Source organism: Etheostoma spectabile, chromosome 2 (genome assembly GCF_008692095.1).
Source record: "Etheostoma spectabile isolate EspeVRDwgs_2016 chromosome 2, UIUC_Espe_1.0, whole genome shotgun sequence".
NCBI classification, from domain to species: Eukaryota; Metazoa; Chordata; class Actinopteri; order Perciformes; family Percidae; genus Etheostoma; species Etheostoma spectabile.
Genome location: NC_045734.1, coordinates 18,599,907 through 18,606,472, shown reverse-complemented (window position 1 = coordinate 18,606,472; position 6,566 = coordinate 18,599,907).

Genomic DNA, 6,566 nt, shown 5'->3' with positions numbered 1-6,566 from the left:
AAAAAAAGAAAAGGGAAAATAAAGCTCCCCACTGCCACCAACAAGCTCTCACAGTCCAAACTCTCCCGCTTGTCCTTATTCCAACTGAAAACTTATTTCCCTCACTGGTTTGCTATCTTCTCCTTTCTTTTCTAGTCACTTTTTCCACTTCTCCTCTCCCCACCTCTCTATCTATTTCTCCCTCTCTCCCACAGTGAGGGAGATGCTTGTCAGTGATGCTGTTGCTCTCCCGTCAATACTCTCCCTCTCTCTGATCCTCTCGCTCTGGTGGAGGAGATGAGGCGTTCGGAGTGTGGTGTGTGTTTTGAGGACCTGATGGAATGAGAGCAGAGTGGGGAGGAAAACAGAGAGAGAGAGAGGGAGAGAGAGAGAGAGAGAGAGAGAGAGAGGCGTGGAGAAATCGAGAGATAAAGAGGGGGGGGGCAAAGAGAGCGCGCGTCAAGGGTCTCTGACAACACCTCCCCAAGTAGCCTACACAACTATTGTCTCTGCACATGTCTGACACACATCCGTAAGAATGCGTTTGTCTATTTCTCTGTCTGTTTAAGAGACACGTAGCCTATCAACATCAAAATAGATGTACAAAGCACGTGTTATTGTTATTATAGAAATATTTTTCCTCTGCATGTGTCATGTGTAAATAAGTTGACGGACATATTTTTTATAATGTCGCCTATAGATGACAATAATTTCTCCACGATCGAAGAGTCACATAATCTAAATCTCTTGGAAGTCTGACTTGATATGAAATGTAAATTTATTGTAGCAAACCTTGTTGCCAAAAACTGTGACAGATGCTTGGTCTATTGTCAGAAACAGAAGCAGCTTACCTCTGACTTGTAAAAATAAGATTGTTGCACCAGTTTTCCTCTTAGTTCTGGATTATGTCAAATATCGACATGCTGCTGCCTCGTCTCTGAAGCCTAGATTTCATTTACCGGTCTGCCTTCATGTTCAATACTGGTGATACCAACACTCATCACAGCTTTCTATCTCATATTTGGTGCTCTGGCACTCCATATTATTTACCACGCTCCAGTGACTGGTTTAATGCTCCAGGAGCCCTGAACCAGAACTGGAGACCAGACTGCCGCTGCCAGCAGTATCATGAAATATAATAAAATTCCAACCACTTCTCTGATTTGTTCGACTGAGCCTGCACCTTGTCTTTCTGACAGTTTTCAGCTGTTTTTTTTTTTTTTTTTTTAAACTTTTTCTGTTCTTTCTATTTTGTGTCTTTTATGTCAGCTGTCTCGCTGACATAAAAGCTCATGTGCACTCAGCCAACCTGCCTTGTACATAAGGGTTACATAAATTAATAAAAAATAAAGCCTCTTATTAATGTTTTGAAAAAAACAATTTTGAGCTTTAGGACCCCTCTAGATTATGAAAAACGTCCTTCTTTGTTTAGCTAAACAGAAACAGTGCAGGAAAGCTCAGATCATTACCAGCATTCTACAGACAGATGACTGTGGACAGACATGAAAATGTCTTTAATGAAATATGTGTAATGTATAAAATGACCACACATGGAGCTTCTGACAAAACAGTTTTTGCATAATCAAACTGCAGGGACATATTAGGAACATTTCAAAAGATGGATACCCAAAATACATCAGCTCTTTTCTAATCTTCACTTATATAATTGCCTCATATTGTAATTTCCATTGCTTTCTTATTCTTTTTATCTATCCACTATATTCCTTTATATGCCATGACAACCTACATCTATTTATATGCCATGCCAAAAAAGCATATTTAAATATGGGGGAAAGGGAAATTAAAGCTACTTGTGCTGAAGAGGTGCAGCTGCAATGGTCAGAGGCCACAAGCTCAGAAATACAGATTTCTGTGAGCAGGTTCTGCTTCTCAACCAACTCTCTCTTGACATTGCAGCAGACAGTTTGTCGGGTAAAGAGGAAGCTAAGGACAAGGGATAGGAGAGGAAATGCATCAGAATTGCATTACTGTCAGTGCACTGGCTGCTACACAATCACAATATTCCATTGCTTTTTTTAATCCCTCCTGTTTTACTCAATACCCAGTGTTGATAACATATTCAGAACCAAACTGTTTCTTCAAAAGATCTAATTCTTAACCAGAAATTTTTAATCAGACGCACCCAAGATTTTAGAAATACTGAAGTTATGAGTCCAATTAAGTACTGCTAACTCCCCTAGAAGAAAATGAATTACCAGTTTTAGTCTCATTTTATCCTAATATCCTCTTTCGGTTTACTGATTAAGTAATGCTAATATTTCACCTGTTTTGTGTATTGTTTAAAATGTTCTCCAGACAGCAAAAGTCAAGTTAAAAATACATGGCTTTTTCACTTTTTTTATTTAATTGAATTACCTGTTTAATTACATTTTCTCTCACTCAGATCTCTGCACATGACAAAATCTCAACATGGTTGTTAAAATTCCAGAAATATTCAAGGTGGGAATTAAAAGAAATAAAGTGGATATAAAGGGATTGTTTGCTGTTTGTTTGTACAGATAGAAAGAAAGCTTTTACCAAATCATTAGAAGATATAGTCCATTAATTTGCCAAAAAATATCCATTAACTTGTGAAATATGAAATGTGCCATGTGGTGAGTTAGCTACTTGTAGCTAGCAAGTGAACTAATGGGGAAAGGTACTTTGAAAATGTGAGCCAACATTGTAAGGGTTTAAAGTGAACAACTAATATATAAAATAAATGCTTTACAATAAAAATAATGAATGGAAATATATTACTTAAAAACACTTCAATTATCAGGTCCAATCAAGCTACATCCCACACGACATTAACCCTTCACAACACAGTCCTGTCAGGAATGTAACAGTCTGGAAAAACACTGGAATCAGTAAAACAACAACCATAAAGTATAATGTTATATAATGTAATGTAACATAAAGTGTAAAGTGTAAACTGACTTTTTCCAGGATGCCAAAATGCCCAAATTCCATTCTGTGGACATAAGTGTCCTTCACTAATGAAGCTTAGCGTAAATTCTTTCAGGAAGACTTCTCAACTTCATCCACCTCTCTCTTTTCCTAAAACTGAAAAGCTGTTTTGAGGTGTTCGCTTTTCTTTTAAACCAATCAGAAGCGGCCATGAATTTCATGAGTCATTCACAGTATGATATCCCTGCTATAAATCTTTTTTTCTCTCTGCTGATCTCAGTTGTCATTTCAGGCAAAGAGTACAAACCTCCTCCTCCCCTTCCACCTCCAGTCATCATCACCCACGGCACCCTGGGTCCTGCTCCGGCAGACCGCTTCCGTAGGCTCCTCAGTCTGGTCTTTGGGTTCCTTCACACCATTATCACTGTGTAGACCTCATCGGGGGGATATGTCTTGGTTTCCTATTTTTTAACGATAGTCTAATCTCTAAAGACTGTGTACATTTCATAGTATGTATATGTATAAATAAAACTTTGCATATCTGCAATGAAGTCTCTCCTGACTGAAATAGCTATACCCTAGTCTATTGAGTCCTAAAAGGAATAAAAACATCTAGATGTGGGTTCAGACTATTTCACTTGTTTCCAATAGACATTTTCTTGCTTTGAGAACTAAAAATGAGCACAACAAAAGGACAGACCAACAAACAAAATTAAGAGGAATGACGCTTAAGCAAGATGATTTGTTTTGGAAGTAAAATCGTTTCACCCCACTGAAGAAAATATGACTTTTAGAACTCAATGATAGACAGATGACTTATTAAGATGGAGATTTTTGCAGAAAGCAAGCTCCGAGACAGCACATCAATCTAAAAGTTGTGCAGAAAACTGAAGAGAGTGCCCAAGGAGGTCAAACATGTATCTCTATCCAATCTGGCACTTTGGTATTGAAAAAGTCACATTTGACATTTTGTATCTGTGCTTGCAAAAAAAAAAAAAAAGATGGAGATGTTTGATAAACTGCTGTCCAGACAAAAGCTGAAGAGGGATGGTGGAGGACGATGCTGATGACAGGTCTATTATGCCACAGAGGCGACTGGAGAAGCCAACAATTGAGAGATGGAGCTGTCACAGCATTTTGCAAAATGCACCACACCAAAGGGTGTCACTCTGTCTATCTTGCATCTGTCACTCAAACTATGCCAGTGCTCAGTATGTGACATCAAATTTAGAAAGAACTATACTCAGTGATACTATTTTGTGATATTATAAGTGAACGTAGAGGAAGAGTATGAGGACAAATGGACAGAAAATACGATCAGTTACTTGACATTTCTGTGTCTCTGATAGACTTCAGTTTGACTCGAATAAGTTTGAACACTGGATGAATTAAAGTTTTACTGTGTTACGTACAGTGTGTATGTCATACTGTATGAGTAAATATGTGGTAAACAAATTCCTAAGACAGCTGTTCAGTTACCTCAACTGGATCTCTGGTAAGCCAGAGGTCTGCAAAGCTTTAGCTTTACTGTTACTGCCCTCTACTGTCTGATGCACATCAAATAACATGCAATCTTGTATCAAATGATTACAATCAAATAATTGTAATATAATAATTACTAATAATAATTAAATAGTGGCATTTAAGGTGAAATGGTATGATGGCTGCTTTTAGCAGGCTCATACTACGGTGTGCAAGTTGTTATTTTCAGAAGTAACTCATTTTAAAGTAATAATGTAATTTTTGAAGGCACAGACCACTTAGCTGCAAAGGAAATCGCAAAAACTTAAAAAAAACTTTAAACAGTAAAGATGCATATTTAGGGATTAAATACAGTAACGGAGATTCAGAATTAAAGTTGCCTCAAGTGATTGCACTTGAGTCAGCATCAGTTAGGTCTGAAGACAAAGCTAAGGAAGTACACCTCAAATTCTGACACAGCATATACCCTACTAATCACCTTAAATTTCCTGTACATTTTGTAAACTGAATATTAAAAACAACATCTCACCTTTTTTATTGTGAAATATCCAAAAGATTTTTGGACAGATTTGGAGTCTTACTTTTTTGAACCCACCAACTTTGTCTACTTCTTTAAACTTAAAGATATCACCTATTTCTACAATAATTCTGGAAATGGTGCTTTTGAGAATCTAATCAATTGCAGCATTCTAAATGGCAAATTTTATGTTCACAAGCAGAACATTTAACACTAATTAACATTTAACACTAATTAATCTCCTGATTTTGGTTCCTTTTCTCATAGAAGTTAAATCTGAAGTCACATAGATCAATGGATAACAAAAATGTTTAAAATTGTGGAAACTGTAGAGCTTTTTCCCCCAGAAACTTCTAATTGTAAATTTATGTTTACATGTACCTCTTTTTATTTCACATCACACACCTAATTCTCAACCTGAATTATCCCCAGTGGCATTGCATTGTGGGTAATGTGTGGAATAAAACAAGCATGATTCTTCTGGTTTAATAGATAGTGGAATAAAACCCCTGTACATTGTTATTGTTAGCCCTAGTGTGGACCCCAGAAGCAGATTCAGAACTCAGATTCAAAGTTAAAAGTTGAAAGTTGAAAGTTATTTATTGTCTCTTGGTAGTAGTAGGTCCAATTATACATGGAAGGTGGTGAGGCGACGGTCCTGATGGAAGTGGAGGTTTACAGGTGGTGAGGGAGCATTGCAGGCAATGGCAGTGGATGATATTAGGCAGGTGCTGCAGATGAGAGAGACAAAGTTAATTTTCTGCAGTACGACAATTTACAAACTAAGAATTTTCACTAGAGACTAAACCACTGAGAAAGAAGGCCTGGGGAGTTTACCACATGGTGAGTGGGAAAACAATCTGGTGTCGGTTGACTGAAGAGCTCGGTTTCTTGTACTGTTGTTGATTGTGATGGAAGCCAGGTGTGCCGAATTATGCCTGCAGCGCCATGCCCCTGGAGATGAGGTCACACTCCCACACCACACAGGGTAGGAGACACAGGGAAAGACTGACCGGGTAAAAACAAAAAGAAAACACAGGGAATCTGGAGGTCACAGACCGGGCTGTGACATACATGTAACTTACTGACTCAAAAAAGTGGATTTAGTGTCAAGCGCTTTAATTTGAGGGGGGCAAAATGTTCACTTTAATAATGCACAATCTTGCAGAGCCCAATTTTGATTTGATTTATTAACGTACTTATTGGATGATGACAAGCTGCAACAATATATTTTATAACCATGAAAATAAGTTGGACCTCACTTTCGGTAACCTGTTACACAACTCCCTGCTTAGCAGGCTTTGAACTTCCTCAGAAGTGTAGGAAGAAGTGTAGCATGCTCAGTGTAACAGGAGCATCCTGGAGTCGTTTCTGACCACTTGTTGAATGTAAATGGATTAATGTTATTGGCTCTTTTGACGTTACATTTCAGGTCTCCCCAGTGGATTTCCATCATCTGCCCACTTAAGTTCATAAATTCATCTCGTGTGGAGATGGGAGGGAAAAAAATCTTTATTAATGTCCTAAAATAAGGGTAACTACAATGGAAACAAGTCAGACAAATTTTGTTTAAACAACCCAGATGTTTCACCCTTGGTTTAAAAAATAAATGTCTTGAAGGTTGAATCTGAGACAAATTGACTTGTTAAAACTGATGGATGTTTTTTGCAGTGATAAA